Genomic DNA, 21,583 nt, shown 5'->3' with positions numbered 1-21,583 from the left:
CACCCCCTAGCATTCCCTGGCACAGAGACATGAGGAAAACCCTCAAGGGAGACGAGCAGAGGCTTTCCCTTAGAACCCAGGCGCTGCCGACCGTTGGTGGATCATCCCCACGCTCAGGATTCCGGAACCATTGTCATTGAGTGGGGGAGCTCGAGAGAAAACTCCACGCAGCTCTCTTCAGTCACAGGTGTTCCCTGCTTGGGGAAGTCCGAGAAATACCTTCCCTGAACTTGGGGAGGCAGCCTCTGTCCCTAGGATTTCCTGCAATTCCCCCTAGCATTCCCTGGCACAGAGACATGAGGAAAATCCTCAGGGGAGACGAGCACAGGCATTCCCTTAGAACCCACGCGCTGCCGACTGTTGGTGGAACCTCCCCACCCTCAGGATTCCGGAACCATTGTCATTGAGTGGGGGAGCTCGAGAGAAAACTCCACTCAGCTCTCTTCAGTCACAGGTGTTCCCTGCTCGGGGAAGTCAGAAAAATACCTTCCCTGACCTTGGGGAGGCAGCCCCTGTCACTGGGATTTCCTGCAACCCCCCCTAGCATTCCCTGGCACAGAGACATGAGGAAAACCCTCAGGGGAGACGAGCACAAGCATTCCGTTAGAACCCACGCGCTGCCGACCGTTGGTGGAACCTCCCCACGCTCAGGATTCCGGAAACATTGTCATTGAGTGGGGGAGCTCGAGAGACAACTCCACGCAGCTCTCTTCAGTCACAGGTGTTCCCTGCTCCGGGAAGTCCGAGAAATACCTTCCCTGACCTTGGGGAGGCCGCCTCTGTCACTGGGATTTTCTGCAACACCCCCTATCATTCCCTGGCACAGAGAAATGAGGAAAACCCTCAGGGGAGGCGAGCACAGGCATTCCGTTAGAACCCACGCGCTGAAGACCGTTGGTGGAACCTCCCCACGCTCAGGATTCCGGAACCATTGTCATTGAGTGGGGGAGCTCGAGAGACAACCCCACGCAGCCCTCTTCAATCACAGGTGTTCCCTGTCCGGGGAAGTCCGAGAAATACCTTCCCTGACCTTGGGGAGGCAGCCTCTGTCACTGGGATTTCTTGCAAACATACCTAGCATTCCCTGGCACAGAAATATGAGGAAAACAATCAGGGGAGACGAGCACAGGCATTCCGTTAGAACCCACGCGCTGCCGACGTTTGGTGGAACGTCCCCACGCTCAGGATTCCGGAATCATTGTCATTGAGTGGGACAGTTCGAGAGACAACTCGACGCAGCTCTCTTCAGTCACTGGTGTTCCCTGCCCGAGGAAATGCGAGATATACATTCCCTGACCTTGGGGAGGCAGCCTCTGTCACTGGGATTTCCTGCAACCCCCCCTAGCATTCCCTGGCACAGAGACATGAGTAAAACCCTCAGGGGTGACGAGCACAGGCATTCCCTTAGAACCCACGCGCTGCCGTCCGTTGGTGGAACCTCCCCACGCTCGGGATTCCGGAACAATTGTCATTGTGTGGGGGAGCTCGAGAGACAACACCACGCAGCTCTCTTCAGTCACAGGTGTTCCCCGCTCGGGGAAGTCCGAGAAATAACTTCCCTGACCTTGGGGAGGCAGACTCTGTCACTGGGATTTCCTGCAACCCACCCTAGCATTCCCTGGCACAGAGATATGAGGAAAACCCTCAGGGGAGACGAGCACAGGCATTCCGTTAGAACCCACGCGCTGCCGACCGTTGGTGGAACCTCTCCACGCTCAGTATTCCGGAATCATTTTCATTGAGTGGGGGAGCTCGAGAGACAACACCACGCAGCTCTCTTCAGTCACAGGTTTTCCCTGCTGGGGGAAGTCCCAGAAATACCGTCCCTGACCTTGGGGAGGCAGCCTCTGTCACTGGTATTTCCTGCAACCCCCCCTAGCATTCCCTGGCACAGAGACATGAGGAAAACCCTCAGGGAAGACGAGCACAGGCATTCCCTTAGAACCAACGCGCTGCCGACCGTTGGTGGAACCTCCCCACGCTCAGGATTCCGGAAACATTGTCATTGAGTGGGGGAGCTCGAGAGAAAACTACACGCAGCTCTCTTCAGTCACAGGTGTTCCCTGCTCGGGGAAGTCCGAGAAATAACTTCCCTGACCTTGGGGAGGCAGCCTCTGTCACTGGGATTTCCTGCAACACCCCCTAGCATTCCCTGGCACAGAGACATGAGGAAAACCCTCAGGGGAGACGAGCACAGGCATTCCCTTAGAACCCACGCGCTGCCGACCGTTGGTGGAACCTCCCCACGCTCAGGATTCTGGAACCATTGTCATTGAGTGGGAGAGTTCGAGAGACAACTCGACGCAGCTCTCTTCAGTCACAGGTGTTCCCTGCTCAGGGAAGTGCGAGAAATAACTTCCCTGACCTTGGGGAGGCAGCCTCTGTCACTGGGATTTCCTGCAACCCCCCTTAGCATTCCCTGGCACAGAGACATGAGGAAAACCCTCAGGGGTGACGAGCACAGGCATTCCCTTAGAACCCACTCGCTGCCGACTCTTGGTGGAACCTCCCCGCGCTCGGGATTCCGGAAACATTGTCATTGTGTGGGGGAGCTCGAGAGACAACACCACGCAGCTCTCTTCAGTCACAGGTGTTCCCTGCTCGGGGAAGTCCGAGAAATAACTTCCCTGACCTTGGGGAGGCAGCCTCGGTCACTGGGATTTCCTGAAACACCCCCTTGCATTCCCTGGCACAGAGACATGAGGAAAACCCTCAGGGGAGACGAGCACAGGCATTCCCTTAGAACCCACGCGCTGCCGACCGTTGGTGGAACCTCCCCACGCTCAGTATTCCGGAATCATTGTCATTGAGTGGGGGTGTTCGAGAGACAACTCGACGCAGCTCTCTTCAGTCACAGGTGTTCCCTGCTCGGTTAAGGGCGAGAAATACCTTCCCTGTCCTTGGGGAGGCAGCCTCTGTCACTGGGATTTCCTGCAATCCCCCCCCAGCATTCCCTGGCACAGAGACATGAGGAAAACCCTCAGGGGAGACGAGCACAGGCATTCCGTTAGAACCCACGCGCTGCCGACCGATGGTGGAACCTCCCCACGCTCAGGATTCCGGAAACATAGTCATTGTGTGGGGGAGCTCGAGAGACAACTCCACGCAGCTCTCTTCAGTCACAGGTGTTCCCTGCTCGGGGAAGTCCGAGAAATACCTTCCCTGACCTTGGGTAGGCAGCCTCTGTGACTAGGATTTCCTGCAACCCCCCCTAGCATTCCCTGGCACAGAGACATGAGGAAAACCCTCAGGGGAGACGAGCACAGGCATTCCGTTAGAACCCACGCGCTGCCGACCGTTGGTGGAACCTCCCCACGCTCAGGATTCCGGAACCATTGTCATTGAGTGGGGGAGCTCGAGAGACAACACCACGCAGCTCTCTTCAGACACAGGTGTTCCCTGCTCGGGGACGTCCGAGAAATACCTTCCCTGACCTTGGGGAGGCAGCCTCTGTCACTGGGATTTCCTGCAACCACCCCTAGCGTTCCCTGGCACAGAGACATGAGGAAAACCCTCAGGGGAGACGAGCACAGGCATTCCCTTAGAACCCACGCGCTGCCGACCTTTGGTGGAACCTCCCCACGATCAGGGTTCCGGAACCATTGTCATTGAGTGGGGGAGCTCGAGAGACAACTCCACGCAGCTCTCTTCAGTCACAGGTGTTCCCTGCTCGGGGAAGTCCGACAAATAACTTCCCTGACTTTGGGGAGGCAGCCTCTGTCACTGGGAATTCCTGCAACCACCCCTAGCATTCCCTGGCACAGAGACATGAGGAAAACACTCAGGGGAGACGAGCACAGGCATTCCGTTAGAACCCACGCGCTGCCGACCGTTGGTGGAACCTCCCCACGCTCAGGATTCCGGAACCATAGTCATTGAGTGGGGGAGCTCGAGAGACAACTCCACGCAGTTCTCTTCAGTCACAGGTGTTCCCTGCTCGGGGAAGTCCGAGAAATAACTTCCCTGACCTTGGGGAGGCAGCCTCTGTCACTGGGATTTCCTGCAAACACTCCTAGCATTCCCTGGCACAGAGAAATGGGGAAAACCCTCAGAGGAGATGAGCACAGGCACTCCCTAAGAAACCACGCGCTGCCGACCTTTGGTGGAACCTCCCCACGCTCAGGATTCCGGAACAATTGTCATTGATTGGGGGAGCTAGAGAGACAACTCCACGCAGTTCTCTTCAGTCACAGGAGTTCCCTGCTCGGGGAAGTCCGATAAAAAACTTCCCTGACCTTGGGGAGGCAGCCTCTGTCACTGGGATATCCTGCAACCCCCCCTAGCATTCCCTGGCACAGAGACATGAGGAAAACCATCAGGGGAGACGAGCACAGGCATTCCCTTAAAACCCACGCGCTGCCGACCGTTGGTGGAACCTCCCCACGCTCAGGATTCCGGAACCACTGTCATTGAGTGGGGGAGCTCGAGAGACAACTCCACGAAGCTCTCTTCAGTCACAGGTGTTCCCTGCTCGGGGAATTCCGAGAAATACCTTCCCTGAACTTGATGAGGCAGCCTCTCTCACTGGGATTTCCTGCAAACCCTCCTAGCATTCCCTGGCACAGAGAAATGAGGAAAACCCTCAGAGGAGACGAGCACAGGCACTCCCGTAGAAACCACACGCTGCCGACCGTTGGTGGAACCTCCCCACTCTCAGGATTCCGGAAAAATTGTCATTGAGTGGGGGAGCTAGAGAGACAACTCCACGCAGTTCTCTTCAGTCACAGGAGTTCCCTGCTCGGGGAAGTCAGAGAAATACCTTCCCTGACCTTGAGGAGGCAGCCTCTGTCACTGGGATTTCCTGCAACCCCCCCTAGCATTCCCTGGCACAGAGACATGAGGAAAACCCTCAGGGGAGACGAGCACAGGCATTCCCTTAGAACCCACGCGCTGCCGACCGTTGGTGGAACCTCCCCACGCTCAGGATTCTGGAACCATTGTCATTGAGTGGGGGAGCTCGAGAGACAACTCCACGCAGCTCTCTTCAGTCACAGGTGTTCCCTGCTCGGGGAAGTCCGAGAAATACCTTCCCTGACCTTGGGGAGGCAGCCTCTGTCACTGGGATTTCCTGCAACACCCCCTAGCATTCCCTGGCACAGAGACATGAGGAAAACCCTCAGGGGAGACGAGCACAGGCATTCCCTTAGAACCCACGCGCTGCCGACCGTTGGTGGAACCTCCCCACGCTCAGGATTCTGGAACCATTGTCATTGAGTGGGGGAGTTCGAGAGACAACTCGACGCAGCTCTCTTCAGTCACAGGTGTTCCCTGCTCAGGGAAGTGCGAGAAATAACTTCCCTGACCTTGGGGAGGCAGCCTCTGTCACTGGGATTTCCTGCAACCCCCCTTAGCATTCCCTGGCACAGAGACATGAGGAAAACCTTCAGGGGTGACGAGCACAGGCATTCCCTTAGAACCCACTCGCTGCCGACCCTTGGTGGAACCTCCCCGCGCTCGGGATTCCGGAAACATTGTCATTGTGTGGGGGAGCTCGAGAGACAACACCACGCAGCTCTCTTCAGTCACAGGTGTTCCCTGCTCGGGGAAGTCCGAGAAATAACTTCCCTGACCTTGGGGAGGCAGCCTCGGTCACTGGGATTTCCTGAAACACCCCCTTGCATTCCCTGGCACAGAGACATGAGGAAAACCCTCAGGGGAGACGAGCACAGGCATTCCCTTAGAACCCACGCGCTGCCGACCGTTGGTGGAACCTCCCCACGCTCAGTATTCCGGAATCATTGTCATTGAGTGGGGGTGTTCGAGAGACAACTCGACGCAGCTCTCTTCAGTCACAGGTGTTCCCTGCTCGGTTAAGGGCGAGAAATACCTTCCCTGTCCTTGGGGAGGCAGCCTCTGTCACTGGGATTTCCTGCAACCCCCCCCCAGCATTCCCTGGCACAGAGACATGAGGAAAACCCTCAGGGGAGACGAGCACAGGCATTCCGTTAGAACCCACGCGCTGCCGACCGATGGTGGAACCTCCCCACGCTCAGGATTCCGGAAACATAGTCATTGTGTGGGGGAGCTCGAGAGACAACTCCACGCAGCTCTCTTCAGTCACAGGTGTTCCCTGCTCGGGGAAGTCCGAGAAATACCTTCCCTGACCTTGGGTAGGCAGCCTCTGTGACTAGGATTTCCTGCAACCCCCCCTAGCATTCCCTGGCACAGAGACATGAGGAAAACCCTCAGGGGATACGAGCACAGGCATTCCGTTAGAACCCACGCGCTGCCGACCGTTGGTGGAACCTCCCCACGCTCAGGATTCCGGAACCATTGTCATTGAGTGGGGGAGCTCGAGAGACAACACCACGCAGCTCTCTTCAGTCACAGGTGTTCCCTGCTCGGGGACGTCCGAGAAATACCTTCCCTGACCTTGGGGAGGCAGCCTCTGTCACTGGGATTTCCTGCAACCACCCCTAGCGTTCCCTGGCACAGAGACATGAGGAAAACCCTCAGGGGAGACGAGCACAGGCATTCCCTTAGAACCCACGCGCTGCCGACCTTTGGTGGAACCTCCCCACGATCAGGGTTCCGGAACCATTGTCATTGAGTGGGGGAGCTCGAGAGACAACTCCACGCAGCTCTCTTCAGTCACAGGTGTTCCCTGCTCGGGGAAGTCCGAGAAATAACTTCCCTGACTTTGGGGAGGCAGCCTCTGTCACTGGGAATTCCTGCAACCACCCCTAGCATTCCCTGGCACAGAGACATGAGGAAAACACTCAGGGGAGACGAGCACAGGCATTCCGTTAGAACCCACGCGCTGCCGACCGTTGGTGGAACCTCCCCACGCTCAGGATTCCGGAACCATAGTCATTGAGTGGGGGAGCTCGAGAGACAACTCCACGCAGTTCTCTTCAGTCACAGGTGTTCCCTGCTCGGGGAAGTCCGAGAAATAACTTCCCTGACCTTGGGGAGGCAGCCTCTGTCACTGGGATTTCCTGCAAACCCTCCTAGCATTCCCTGGCACAGAGAAATGGGGAAAACACTCAGAGGAGATGAGCACAGGCACTCCCTAAGAAACCACGCGCTGCCGACCTTTGGTGGAACCTCCCCACGCTCAGGATTCCGGAACAATTGTCATTGATTGGGGGAGCTAGAGAGACAACTCCACGCAGTTCTCTTCAGTCACAGGAGTTCCCTGCTCGGGGAAGTCCGATAAAAAACTTCCCTGACCTTGGGGAGGCAGCCTCTGTCACTGGGATTTCCTGCAACCCCCCCTAGCATTCCCTGGCACAGAGACATGAGTAAAACCCTCAGGGGTGACGAGCACAGGCATTCCCTTAGAACCAACGCGCTGCCGACCGTTGGTGGAACCTCCCCAAGCTCAGGATTCCGGAAACATTGTCATTGAGTGGGGGAGCTTGAGAGAAAACTCCACGCAGCTCTCTTCAGTCACAGGTGTTCCCTGCTTGGGGAAGTCCGAGAAATACCTTCCCTGACCTTGGGGAGGCAGCCCCTGTCACTGGGATTTCCTGCAACCCCCCCTAGCATTCCCTGGCACAGAGATATGAGGAAAACCATCAGGGGAGACGAGCACAGGCATTCCCTTAGAACCCACGCGCTGCCGACCTTTGGTGGAACCTCCCCACGCTCAGTATTCCGGAATCATTGTCATTGAGTGGGGGAGTTCGACAGACAACTCGACGCAGCTCTCTTCACTCACAGGTGTTCCCTGCTCGGTTAAGGGCGAGAAATACCTTCCCTGTCCTTGGGGAGGCAGCCTCTGTCACTGGGATTTCCTGCAACCCTCCCCCCAGCATTCCCTGGCACAGAGACATGAGGAAAACCCTCAGGGGAGACGAGCACAGGCATTCCGTTAGAACCAACTCGCTGCCGACCATTGGTGGATCCTCCCCACGCTCATGATTCCAGAAACATTGTCATTGAGTGGGGGAGCTCGAGAGACAACTCCACGCAGCTCTCTTCAGTCACAGGTGTTCCCTGCTCTGGGAAGTCCGAGAAATAGCTTCCCTGACCTTGGGGAGGCAGCCTCTGTCACTGGGATTTCCTACAACCCCCCTTAGCATTCACTGGCACAGAGACATGAGGAAAACCCTCAGGGGAGACGAGCACAGGCATTCCTTTAGAACCCACGCGCTGCCGACCTTTGGTGAAACCTCCACACGTTCAGGATTCCGGTACCATTGTCATTGAGTGTGGGAGCTCGAGAGAAAACTCCACGCAGCTCTCTTCAGTCACAGGTGTTCCCTGCTCAGGGAAGTCCGAGAAATACCTTCCCTGACCTTGGGGAGGCAGCCTCTGTCACTGGGATTTCCTGCAACCCCCCCTAGCATTCCCTGGCACAGAGACATGAGGAAAACACTCAGGGGAGACGAGCACAGGCATTCCCTTAGAACCAACGCGCTGCCGACCGTAGGTGGAACCTCCCCAAGCTCAGGATTCCGGAAACATTGTCATTGAGTGGGGGAGCTTGAGAGAAAACTCCACGCAGCTCTCTTCAGTCACAGGTGTTCCCTGCTTGGGGAAGTCCGAGAAATACCTTCCCTGACCTTGGGGAGGCAGCCTCTGTCACTGGGATTTCCTGCAACCCCCCCTAGCATTCCCTGGCACAGAGATATGAGGAAAACAATCAGGGGAGGCGACCACAGGCATTCCGTTTGAACCCACGCGCTGCCGACCGTTGGTGGAACCTCCCCACGCTCAGGATTCCGGAACAATTGTCATTGAGTGGGGGAGTTCGAGAGACAGCTCGACGCAGCTCTCTTCAGTCACAGGTGTTCCCTGCTCAGGGAAGTGCGAGAAATAACTTCCCTGACCTTGGGGAGGCAGCCTCTGTCACTGGGATTTACTGCAACCCCCCTTAGCATTCCCTGGCACAGAGACATGAGGAAAACCCTCAGGGGTGACGAGCACAGGCATTCCCTTAGAACCCACGCGCTGCCGTCCGTTGGTGGAACCTCCCCGCCCTCGGGATTCCGGAAACATTGTCATTGTGTGGGGGAGCTCGAGAGACAACACCACGCAGCTCTCTTCAGTCACAGGTGTTCCCTGCTCGGGGAAGTCCGAGAAATAACTTCCCTGACCTTGGGGAGGCAGCCTCGGTCACTGGGATTTCCTGCAACACCCCCTTGCATTCCCTGGCACAGAGACATGAGGAAAACCCTCAGGGGAGACGAGCACAGGCATTCCCTTAGAACCCACGCGCTGCCGACCGTTGGTGGAACCTCCCCACGCTCAGTATTCCGGAATCATTGTCATTGAGTGGGGGAGTTCGAGAGACAACTCGACGAAGCTCTCTTCAGTCACAGGTGTTCCCTGCTCGGTTAAGGGCGAGAAATACCTTCCTTGTCCTTGGGGAGGCAGCCTCTGTCACTGGGATTTCCTGCAACCCCCCCCCCAGCATTCCCTGGCACAGAGACATGAGGAAAACCCTCAGGGGAGACGAGCACAGGCATTCCGTTAGAACCAACTCGCTGCCGACCATTGGTGGATCCTCCCCACGCTCATGATTCCAGAAACATTGTCATTGAGTGGGGGAGCTCGAGAGAAAACTCCACGCAGCTCTATTCAGTCACAGGTGTTCCCTGTTCTGGGAAGTCCGAGAAATAGCTTCCCTGACCTTGGGGAGGCAGCCTTTGTCACTGGGATTTCCTACAAACCCCCCTAGCATTCCCTGGCACAGAGACATGAGGAAAACCCTCAGGGGTGACTAGCACAGGCATTGCGTTAAAACCCACGCGCTGCCGACCGTTGGTGGAACCTCCCCTCGCTCAGGATTCCGGAACCATTGTCATTGAGTGGGGGAGCTCGAGAGAAATCTCCACGCAGCTCTCTTCAGTCACAGGTATTCCCTGCAGGTGGAAGTCCGAGAAATAACTTCCCTGACCTTGGGGAGGCAGCCTCTGTCACTGGGATTTCCTATAACACCCCCTAGCATTCCCTGGCACAGAGACATGAGGAAAACCCTCAGGGGAGACGAGCACAGGCATTCCCTTAGAACCCACGCGCTGCCGACCTTTGGTGAAACCTCCACACGTTCAGGATTCCGGAACCATTGTCATTGAGTGTGGGAGCTCGAGAGAAAACTCCACGCAGCTCTCTTCAGTCACAGGTGTTCCCTGCTCAGGGAAGTCCGAGAAATACCTTCCCTGACCTTGGGGAGGCAGCCTCTGTCACTGGGATTTCCTGCAACCCCCCCTAGCATTCCCTGGCACAGAGACATGAGGAAAACCCTCAGGGGAGACGAGCACAGGCATTCCCTTAGAACCAACGCGCTGCCGACCGTTGGTGGAACCTCCCCAAGCTCAGGATTCCGGAAACATTGTCATTGAGTGGGGGAGCTTGAGAGAAAACTCCACGCAGCTCTCTTCAGTCACAGGTGTTCCCTGCTTGGGGAAGTCCGAGAAATAACTTCCCTGACCTTGGGGAGGCAGCCTCTGTCACTGGGATTTCCTGCAACGCCCCCTAGCATTCCCTGGCACAGAGATATGAGGAAAACCATCAGGGGAGACGACCACAGGCATTCCGTTCGAACCCACGCGCTGCCGACCGTTGGTGGAACCTCCCCACGCTCAGGATTCCGGAACAATTGTCATTGAGTGGGGGAGTTCGAGAGACAACTCGACGCAGCTCTCTTCAGTCACAGGTGTTCCCTGCTCAGGGAAGTGCGAGAAATAACTTCCCTGACCTTGGGGAGGCAGCCTCTGTCACTGGGATTTCCTGCAACCCCCCTTAGCATTCCCTGGCACAGAGACATGAGGAAAACCCTCAGGGGTGACGAGCACAGGCATTCCCTTAGAACCCACGCGCTGCCGACCCTTGGTGGAACCTCCCCGCGCTCGGGATTCCGGAAACATTGTCATTGTGTGGGGGAGCTCGAGAGACAACACCACGCAGCTCTCTTCAGTCACAGGTGTTCCCTGCTCGGGGAAGTCCGAGAAATAACTTCCCTGACCTTGGGGAGGCAGCCTCGGTCACTGGGATTTCCTGCAACACCCCCTTGCATTCCCTGGCACAGAGACATGAGGAAAACCCTCAGGGGAGACGAGCACAGGCATTCCCTTAGAACCCACGCGCTGCCGACCGTTGGTGGAACCTCCCCACGCTCAGTATTCCGGAATCATTGTCATTGAGTGGGGGAGTTCGAGAGACAACTCGACGCAGCTCTCTTCAGTCACAGGTGTTCCCTGCTCGGTTAAGGGCGAGAAATACCTTCCCTGTCCTTGGGGAGGCAGCCTCTGTCACTGGGATTTGCTGCAACCCCCCCCCAGCATTCCCTGGCACAGAGACATGAGGAAAACCCTCAGGGGAGACGAGCACAGGCATTCCGTTAGAACCAACTCGCTGCCGACCATTGGTGGATCCTCCCCACGCTCATGATTCCAGAAACATTGTCATTGAGTGGGGGAGCTCGAGAGACAACTCCACGCAGCTCTCTTCAGTCACAGGTGTTCCCTGCTCTGGGAAGTCCGAGAAATAGCTTCCCTGACCTTGGGGAGGCAGCCTCTGTCACTGGGATTTCCTACAACCCCCCCTAGCATTCCCTGGCACAGAGACATGTGGAAAACCCTCAGGGGAGACGAGCACAGGCATTCCCTTAGAACCCACGCGCTGCCGACCGTTGGTGAAACCTCCACACGTTCAGGATTCCGGAACAATTGTCATTGAGTGTGGGAGCTCGAGAGAAAACTCCACGCAGCTCTCTTCAGTCACAGGTGTTCCCTGCTCAGGGAAGTCCGAGAAATACCTTCCCTGACCTTGGGGAGGCAGCCTCGGCAACTGCGATTTGCTGCAACACCCCCTAGCATTCCCTGGCACAGAGACATGAGGAAAACCCTCAGGGGAGACGAGCACAGGCATTGCGTTAAAACCCACGCGCTGCCGACCGTTGGTGGAACCTCCCCACGCTCAGGATTCCGGAACCATTGTCATTGAGTGGGGGAGCTCGAGAGAAAACTCCAAGCAGCTCTCTTCAGTCACAGGTATTCCCTGCAGGGGGAAGTAAGAGAAATAACTTCCCTGACTTTGGGGAGGCAGCCTCTGTCACTGGAATTTCCTGCAACCCCCCCTAGCATTCCCTGGCACAGAGAAATGGGGAAAACCCTCAGGCGAGACGAGCACACGCATTCCCTTAGAACCCACGCGCAAACGACCGTTGGTGGAACATCCACACGCTCAGGATTCCGGAAACATTGTCATTCAGTGGGGGAGCTCGAGAGAAAACTCCACGCAGTTCTCATCAGTCACAGGTGTTCCCTGCACGGGGAAGTCCGAGAAATACCTTCCCTGACCTTGGGGAGGCAGCCACTGTCACTGGGATTTCCTGCAAACCCTCCTAGCATTCCCTGGCACAGAGACATGAGGAAAACCCTCAGGGGAGACGAGCACAGGCATTCCCTTAGAAACCACGTGCTGCCGACCGTTGGTGGAACCTCCCCACGCTCAGGATTCCGGAACCATTGTCATTGAGTGGGGGAGCTCGAGAGATAACTCCACGCAGCTCTCTTCAGTCAGAGGTGTTCCCCGCACGTTGAAGTCCGAGAAATACATTCCCGGACGTTGGGGAGGCCGCCTCTGTCACTGGGATTTCCTGCAACCCCCCTAGCATTCCCTGGCACAAAGACATGAGGAAAACCCTCAGGGGAGGCGAGCACAGGCATTCCGTTAGAACCCACGCGCTGCCGACCGTTGGTGGAACCTCCCCACGCTCAGGATTCCGGAACCATTGTCATTGAGTGGGGGAGCTCGAGAAAAATCTCCACGCAGCTCTCTTCAGTCACAGGTATTCCCTTCAGGGGGAAGTCCGAGAAATAACTTCCCTGACCTTGGGGAGGCAGCCTCTGTCACTGGGATTTCCTACAACCCCCCCTAGCATTCCCTGGCACAGAGACATGAGGAAAACCCTCAGGGGAGACGAGCACAGGCATTCCATTAGAACCCACGCGCTGCCGACCTTTGGTGAAACCTCCAAACGTTCAGGATTCCGGAACCATTGTCATTGAGTGTGGGAGCTCGAGAGAAAACTCCACGCAGCTCTCTTCAGTCACAGGCGTTCCCTGCTCAGGGAAGTCCGAGAAATACCTTCCCTGACCTTGGGGAGGCAGCCTCTGTCACTGGGATTTCCTGCAACCCCCCCTAGCATTCCCTGGCACAGAGACATGAGGAAAACCCTCCGGAGAGACGAGCACAGGCATTCCCTTAGAACCAACGCGCTGCCGACCGTTGGTGGAACCTCCCCAAGCTCAGGATTCCGGAAACATTGTCATTGAGTGGGGGAGCTTGAGAGAAAACTCCACGCAGCTCTCTTCAGTCACAGGTGTTCCCTGCTTGGGGAAGTCCGAGAAATAACTTCCCTGACCTTGGGGAGGCAGCCTCTGTCACTGGGATTTCCTGCAACCCCCCCTAGCATTCCCTGGCACAGAGATATGAGGAAAACCATCAGGGGAGACGACCACAGGCATTCCGTTCGAACCCACGCGCTGCCGACCGTTGGTGGAACCTCCCCACGCTCAGGATTCCGGAACAATTGTCATTGAGTGGGGGAGTTCGAGAGACAAGTCGACGCAGCTCTCTTCAGTCACAGGTGTTCCCTGCTCAGGGAAGTGCGAGAAATAACTTCACTGACCTTGGGGAGGCAGCCTCTGTCACTGGGATTTCCTGCAACCCCCCTTAGCATTCCCTGGCACAGAGACATGAGGAAAACCCTCAGGGGTGACGAGCACAGGCATTCCCTTAGAACCCACGCGCTGCCGTCCGTTGGTGGAACCTCCCCGCCCTCGGGATTCCGGAAACATTGTCATTGTGTGGGGGAGCTCGAGAGACAACACCACGCAGCTCTCTTCAGTCACAGGTGTTCCCTGCTCGGGGAAGTCCGAGAAATAACTTCCCTGACCTTGGGGAGGCAGCCTCGGTCACTGGGATTTCCTGCAACACCCCCTTGCATTCCCTGGCACAGAGACATGAGGAAAACCCTCAGGGGAGACGAGCACAGGCATTCCCTTAGAACCCACGCGCTGCCGACCGTTGGTGGAACCTCCCCACGCTCAGTATTCCGGAATCATTGTCATTGAGTGGGGGAGTTCGAGAGACAACTCGACGCAGCTCTCTTCAGTCACAGGTGTTCCCTGCTCGGTTAAGGGCGAGAAATACCTTCCCTGTCCTTGGGGAGGCAGCCTCTGTCACTGGGATTTCCTGCAAACCCTCCTAGCATTCCCTGGCACAGAGAAATGAGGAAAACCCTCAGGGGAGTCGAGCACAGGCATTCCGTTAGAACCCACGCGCTGCCGACCGTTGGTGGAACATCCACACGCTCAGGATTCCGGAACCATTGTCATTCAGTGGGGGAGCTCGAGAGAAAACTCCACGCAGTTCTCATCAATCACAGGTGTTCCCTGCTCGGGGAAGTCCGAGAAATACCTTCCCTGACCTTGGGGAGGCAGCCACTGTCACTGGGATTTCCTGCAAACCCTCCTAGCATTCCCTGGCACAGAGACATGAGGAAAACCCTCAGGGGAGACGAGCACAGGCATTCCGTTAGAACCCACGCGCTGCCGACCGTTGGTGGAACCTCCCCACGCTCAGGATTCCGGAAACATTGTCATTGAGTGGGGGAGCTCGAGAGATAACTCCACGCAGCTCTCTTCAGTCAGAGGTGTTCCCCGCACGTTGGCGTCCGAGAAATACATTCCCGGATGTTGGGGAGGCCGCCTCTGTCACTGGGATTTCCTGCTACCCCCCTAGCATTCCCTGGCACAAAGACATGAGGAAAACCCTCAGGGGAGGCGAGCACAGGCATTCAGTTAGAACCCACGCGCTGCCGACCGTTGGTGGAACCTCCCCACGCTCAGGATTCCGGAACCATTGTCATTTAGTGGGGGAGCTCGAGAGACAACTCCACGCAGCTCTCTTCAGTCACAGGTGTTCCCTGTCCGGGGAAGTCCGAGAAATACCTTCCCTGACCTTGGGGAGGCAGCCTCTGTCACTGGGATTTCCTGCAACCCTACCTAGCATTCCCTGGCACAGAGATATGAGGAAAACCATCAGAGGAGACGAGCACAGGCATTCCGTTAAAACCCACGCGCTGCCGACGGTTGGTGGAACGTCCCCACGCTCAGGATTCCGGAATCATTGTCATTGAGTGGGACAGTTCGAGAGACAACTCGACGCAACTCTCTTCAGTCACAGGTGTTCCCTGCTCGGGGAAGTGCGAGAAATAACTTCCCTGAACTTGGGGAGGCAGCCTCTGTCACTGGGATTTCCTGCAACCCCCCCTAGCTTTCCCTGGCACAGAGACATTAGGAAAACCTTCAGGGGAGACGAGCACAGGCATTCCGTTAGAACCAACGCGCTGCCGACCGTTGGTGGAACCTCCCCACGCTCAGGATTCTGGAACCATTGTCATTGAGTGGGGGAGCTCGAGAGAAAACTCCACGCCGCTCTCTTCAGTCACAGGTGTTCCCTGCTCCGGGAAGTCCGAGAAATACCTTCCCTGACCTTGGGGAGGCAGCCTCTGTCACTGGGATTTCCTGCAAACCCTACTTGCATTCCCTGGCACAGAGACATGAGGAAAATCCTCAAGGGAGAGGAGCACAGGCATTCCCTTTGAAACCAAGTGCTGCCGACCGTTGGTGGAACCTCCCCACGCTCAGGATTCCGGAACCATTGTCATTGAGTGGGGGAGCTCTAGAGACAACTCGACGCAACTCTCTTCAGTCACAGCTGTTCCCTGCTCGGGGAAGTGCGAGGGATAACTTCCCTGATCTCGGGGAGGCAGCCTCTGTCACTGGGATTTCCTGCAACCCCCCCTAGCATTCCCTGGCACAGAGACATGAGGAAAACACTCAGGGGAGACGAGCACAGGCATTCCCTTAGAACTCACGCGCTGCCGACCATTAGTGGAACCTCCCCACGCTCAGGATTCCGGAACCATTGTCATTGAGTGGGGGATCTCGGGAGACAACTCCACGCACCTCTCTTCAGTCACAGGTGTTCCCTGCTCGTGGAATTCTGAGAAATACCTTCCCTGAACTTGCGGAGGCAGCCTCTGTCACTGGGATTTCCTGCAAACCCTCCTAGCATTCCCTATCACAGAGATATGAGGAAAAACCTCAGGGGAGACGAGCACAGGCATTCCGTTAGAACCCACGCGCTGCCGACCGTTGGTGGAACCTCCCCACGCTCAGGATTCCGGAACCAATGTCATTGAGTGTGGGAGGTCGAGAGACAACTCCACGCAGCTCTCTTCAGTCACAGGTGTTCCCTGCACGGGGAAGTCCGAGAAATAATTTCCCTGACCTTGGAAAGGCAGCCTCTGTCACTGGGATTTCCTGCAACCCCCCTAGCATTCCCTGGCACAGAGACATGAGGAAAACCCTCAGGGGAGACGAGCACATTAATTCCGTTAGAACCCATGCGCTGCCGACCGTTGGTGGAACCTCCCCACGCTCAGGATTCCGGACCATGGTCATTCAGTGGGGAACTCGAGAGGAAACTCCACGCAGCTCTCTTCAGTCACAGGTGTTCCCTGCTCGGGGAAGTCTGAGAAATACCTTCCCTGACCTTAGGGAGTCAACCTCTGTCACTGGGATTTCCTGCAATCACCCCTAGCATTCCCTGGCACAGAGACATGAGGAAAACCTTCAGGGGAGACCAGCTCAGGCATTCCGTTGGAAGCCACGCGCTGCCGACCGTTGGTGGAACCTCCTCACGCTCATTGTTCCAGAAACATTGACAGTGCGTGGGGGAGCTCGAGAGACAACTCCACGCAGCTCTCTTCAGTCACAGGTGTTCCCTGCTCGGGGAAGTCCGAGAAATACCTTCCCTGAACTTGGGGAGGCAGCCTCTGTCACTGGGATTTCCTGCAAACCCCCCTAGCAGTCCCTGGCACAGAGACATGAGGAAAACCCTCAGGGGAGACGAGCACAGGTATTCCGTTAGAACCCAAGCGCTGCCGAACGTTGGAGGAACCTCCCCACGCTCAGGATTCCGGAACCATTGTCATTGAGTGGGGGAGCTCGAGAGACAACTCCACGCAGCTCTCTTCAGTCACAGGTGTTCCCTGCTTGGGGAAGTGCGAGAAATACCTTCCCTGAACTGGGGGAGGCAGCATCTGTCACTGGGATTCCCTGCAACAACCCCTAGCATTCCCTGGCACAAAGACATGAGGAAAACCCTCAGGGGAGACGAGAACAGGCACTCCCTTAGAACCCACGCGCTGCCGACCGTTGGTGGAACCTCCCCACGCTCAGGATTCCGGAACCATAGTCATTGAGTGGGGGATCTCGAGAGACAACTCCACGCAGCTCTCTTCAGTCACAGGTGTTCCCTGCTCGGGGAAGTCCGAGAAATAGCTTCCCTGACCTTGGGGAGGCAGCCTCTGTCACTGGGATTTCCTGCAAACCCTCCTAGCATTCCCTAGCACAGAGACATGAGGAAAACCCTCAGGGGAGACGAGCACAGGCATTCCCTTAGAAACCACGCGCTGCCGACCGTTGGTGGAACCTCCCCACGCTCAGGATTCCGGAAACATTGTCATTGAGTAGGGGAGCTCGAGAGACAACTCCACGCAGCTCTCTTCAGTCACAGGTGTTCCCTGCTCGGGGAAGTCCGAGAAATAACTTCCCTGACCTTGGGGAGGCAGCCTCTGTCACTGGGATTTCCTGCAACCCCCCCTAGCATTCCTTGGCACAGAGACATGAGGAAAACCCTCAGGGGAGACGAGCACAGGCATTCCCTTAGAATCAACGCCCTGCCGACCGTTGGTGGAACCTCCCCACGCTCAGGATTTTGGAACCATAGTCATTGAGTGGGGGAGCTCGAGAGACAACTCCACGCAGCTCTCCTCAGTCACAGGTGTTCCCTGCTCGGGGAAGTCCGAGAAATAACTTCCCTGACCTTGGGGAGGCACCCTCTGTCACTGGTATTTCCTGCAAACCCTCCTAACATTCCCTGGCACAGAGACATGAGGAAAACCCTCAGGGGAGACGAGCACAGGCATTCCCTATAACCCACGCGCTACCGACCGTTGGTGGAACCTCCCCACGCTCAGGATTCCGGAATAATTGTCATTGAGAGGGGGAGCTCGAGAGACAACTCCACGCAGCTCTCTTCAGTCACAGGTGTTCCCTGCTCGGGGAAGTCCGAGAAATACCTTCCTTGACCTTGTGGAGGCAGCCTCTGTCACTGGGATTTCCTGGAAACCCTCCAAGCATTCCCTGGCACAGAGGCATGAGGAAAACCCTCAAGGGAGACGAGCACAGTCATTCCCTTAGAAACCACGCGCTGCCGACCGTTGGTGGAACCTCCCCACGCTCAGGATTCCGGAACCATTGTCATTGAGTGGGGGAGCTCGAGAGACAATTCCACGCAGCTCTCTTCAGTCACAGGTGTTCCATGCTCGGGGAAGCCCGAGAAATACATTCCCTGCCCTTGGGGAGGCAGTCTCTGTCACTGGGATCTCCTGGAAACCCTCCTTGCATTCCCTGGCACAGAGACATGAGGAAAACCCTCAGGGAGACGAGCGCAGGCATTCCCTTAGAACCCACGCGCTGCCGACCGTTGGTGGAACCTCCCCACGCTCAGGATTCCGGAACCATAGTCATTGAGTGGGGGAGCTCGAGAGACAACTCCACGAAGCTCTCTTCAGTCACAGGTGTTCCCTGCTAGGGGAAGTCCGAGAAATAACTTCCCTGCCCTTGGGGAGGCAGCCTCTGTCACTGGGATTTCCTGCAACACACCCTAGCATTCCCTGGCACAGAGATATGAGGAAAACCCTCAGGGGAGACTAGCACAGGCATTCCCTTAGAACCCAAGCGCTGCCGACCGTTGGTGGAACCTCCCCACGCTCAGGATTCCGGAACCATTGTCATTGAGTGGGGGAGCTCGAGAGACAACTCCACGCAGCTCTCTTCAGTCACATGTGTTCCCTGATCGGGGAAGTCCAAGAAATACCTTCCCTGACCTTGGTGAGGCAGCCTCTGTCACTGGGATTTCCTGCAAACCCCCCTAGCAGTCCATCGCACAGAGACATGAGGAAAACCCTCAGGGGAGACTAGCACAGGCATTCCCTTAGAACCCACGCGCTGCCGACCGTTGGTGGAACCTCCCCACGCTCAGGAGTCCGGAACCTATGTCATTGAGTGGGGGAGCTCGAGAGACAACTCCACGAAGCTCTCTTCAGTCACAGGTGTTCCCTGCTCGGGGAAGTCCGAGAAATACCTTCCCTGACCTTGGGGATGCAGCCTCTGTCACTGGGATTTCCTGCAAACCCCCCTTGCATTCCCTGGCACAGAGACATGAGGAAAACCCTCAGGGAAGACTAGCACAGTCATTCCCTTAGTACCCACGCGCTGCCGACCGTTGGTGGAACCTCCCCACGCTCAGGATTCCGGAAACTATGTCATTGAGTGGGGGAGCACGAGAGACAACTCCACGCAGCTCTCCTCAGTCACAGGTGTTCCCTGCTCGGGGAAGTCCGAGAAATAACTTCCCTGACCTTGGGGAGGCACCCTCTGTCACTGGTATTTCCTGCAAACCCTCCTAACATTCCCTGGCACAGAGACATGAGGAAAACCCTCAGGGGAGACGAGCACAGGCATTCCCTATAACCCACGCGCTACAGACCGTTGGTGGAACCTCCCCACGCTCAGGATTCCGGAATCATTGTCATTGAGAGGGGGAGCTCGAGAGACAACTCCACGCAGCTCTCTTCAGTCACAGGTGTTCCCTGCTCGGGGAAGTCCGAGAAATACCTTCCTTGACCTTGTGGAGGCAGCCTCTGTCACTGGGATTTCCTGGAAACCCTCCTAGCATTCCCTGGCACAGAGACATGAGGAAAACCCTCAAGGGAGACGAGCACAGTCATTCCCTTAGAAACCACGCGCTGCCGACCGTTGGTGGAACCTCCCCACGCTCAGGATTCCGGAACCATTGTCATTGAGTGGGGGAGCTCGAGAGACAATTCCACGCAGCTCTCTTCAGTCACAGGTGTTCCATGCTCGGGGAAGCCCGAGAAATACATTCCCTGACCTTGGGGAGGCAGCCTCTGTCACTGGGATCTCCTGGAAACCCTCCTTGCATTCCCTGGCACAGAGACATGAGGAAAACCCTCAGGGAGACGAGCGCAGGCATTCCCTTAGAACCCACGCGCTGCCGACCGTTGGTGGAACCTCCCCACGCTCAGGATTCCGGAACCATAGTCAATGAGTGGGGGAGCTCGAGAGACAACTCCACGCAGCTCTCTTTAATCACAGGTGTTCCCTGCTCGGGGAAGTCCGAGAAATATCTTCCCTGACCTTGGGGAGGCAGCCTCTGTCACTGGGAATTCCTGGAAACCCTCCTTGCATTCCCTGGGACAGAGACATGAGGAAAACCCTCAGGGGAGACGAGCACAGGCATTCCCTTAGAAACCACGCGCTGCCGACCGTTGGTGGAACCTCCCCACGCTCAGGATTCCGAAACCATTGTCATTGAGTGGGGGAGCTCGAGAGACAATTCCACGCAGCTCTCTTCAGTCACAGGTGTTACCTGCTCGGGGAAGTCCGAAAAATACCTTCCCTGACCTTGGGGAGGCTGCCTCTGTCACTGGGATTTCCTGCAACACCCCCTAGCATTCCCTGGCACAGAGACATGGGGAAAACCCTCAGGGTAGACGAGCACAGGCATTCCCTTAGAACCCACGCGCTGCCGACCGTTGGTGGAACCTCCCCACGCTCAGGATTCCGGAACCATAGTCATTGAGTGGGGGATCTCGAGAGACAACTCCACGAAGCTCTCTTCATTCACAGGTGTTCCCTGATCGGGGAAGTCCGAGAAATAACTTCCCTGAACTTGGGGAGGCAGCCTCTGTCACTGGGATTTCCTGCAAACCCCCTAGCATTCCCTGGCACAGACACATGAGGAAAATCCTCAGGGGAGACGAGCACAGGCATTCCGTTAGAACCCAAGCGCTGCCGAACGTTGGAGGAACCTCCCCACGCTCAGGATTCCGGAACCATTGTCATTGAGTGGGGGAGCTCGAGAGACAACTCCACGCAGCTCTCTTAAGTCACAGGTGTTCCCTGCTAGGGGAAGTCCGAGAAATAACTTCCCTGCCCTTGGGGAGGCAGCCTCTGTCACTGGGATTTCCTGCAGCACACCCTAGCATTCCCTGGCACAGAGACATGAGGAAAACCCTCAGGGGAGACGAGCACAGGCATTCCATTTGAACCCAAGTGCTGCCGACCGTTGGTGGAACCTCCCCACGCTCAGGATTCCGGAACCATTGTCATTGAGTGGGGGAGCTCGAGAGACAACTCCACGAAGCTCTCTTCAGTCACAGGTGTTCCCTGATCGGGGAAGTCCGAGAAATAACTTCCCTGAACTTGGGGAGGCAGCCTCTGTCACTGGGATTTCCTGCAACACACCCTAGCATTCCCTGGCACAGAGATATGAGGAAAACCCTCAGGGGAGACTAGCACAGGCATTCCCTTAGAACCCAAGCGCTGCCGACCGTTGGTGGAACCTCCCCACGCTCAGGATTCCGGAACCATTGTCATTGAGTGGGGGAGCTCGAGAGACAACTCCACGCAGCTCTCTTCAGTCACATGTGTTCCCTGATCGGGGAAGTCCAAGAAATACCTTCCCT

Source organism: Vicugna pacos, unplaced genomic scaffold, assembly GCF_048564905.1.
Source record: "Vicugna pacos unplaced genomic scaffold, VicPac4 SAC-SAT, whole genome shotgun sequence".
NCBI lineage: Eukaryota > Metazoa > Chordata > Mammalia > Artiodactyla > Camelidae > Vicugna > Vicugna pacos.
Note: the sequence above shows the minus strand (reverse complement) of the source record.